At 37.1% G+C, this 350-nt stretch overlaps 1 protein-coding gene across 1 annotated transcript in view; it reads right to left on the bottom strand.

Annotated features, from left to right (window-relative positions):
- LOC119582205 (lactosylceramide 4-alpha-galactosyltransferase-like) overlaps window positions 1-350 on the bottom strand; it is a 3,692-nt gene that overhangs the window by 2,463 nt on the left and 879 nt on the right. The gene's annotated exons all lie outside the window — the stretch shown is intronic.

The raw sequence follows: 350 nt of genomic DNA, 5'->3' as shown, positions 1-350 counted from the left end.
AAAGACGCTGAAACTAGCGTTAAAGCAGTGCTGGGAGCTGAAAGTAAGGCTGGAGAGGCCGTATGAATCCCTCCAAGTTGGAGGGAATTCGGTCTCATCGGTAGGACGAGAAGGTGTTTCTTCAGCAATTATCTATTTTCTGGATAATATGTACATAATGAACAAACAGCATTATGCTCATGTTGTTTCTTCAGTAATTATCTATTTTCCGGATAATATATATATAATATACAAACTGCATTATACCCATATCTACAATTAACACATTTCCTTTTGTAAAGGATTACCCAGCATTTTTTCAGCGCATTCACGGGGCTCCATTTTTCAAGTAGTTAAATATGTAGGAGTTA

Source organism: Penaeus monodon, chromosome 15, assembly GCF_015228065.2.
Source record: "Penaeus monodon isolate SGIC_2016 chromosome 15, NSTDA_Pmon_1, whole genome shotgun sequence".
NCBI lineage: Eukaryota > Metazoa > Arthropoda > Malacostraca > Decapoda > Penaeidae > Penaeus > Penaeus monodon.
Note: the sequence above shows the minus strand (reverse complement) of the source record. Positions and strands in the feature narration are given on the sequence as shown.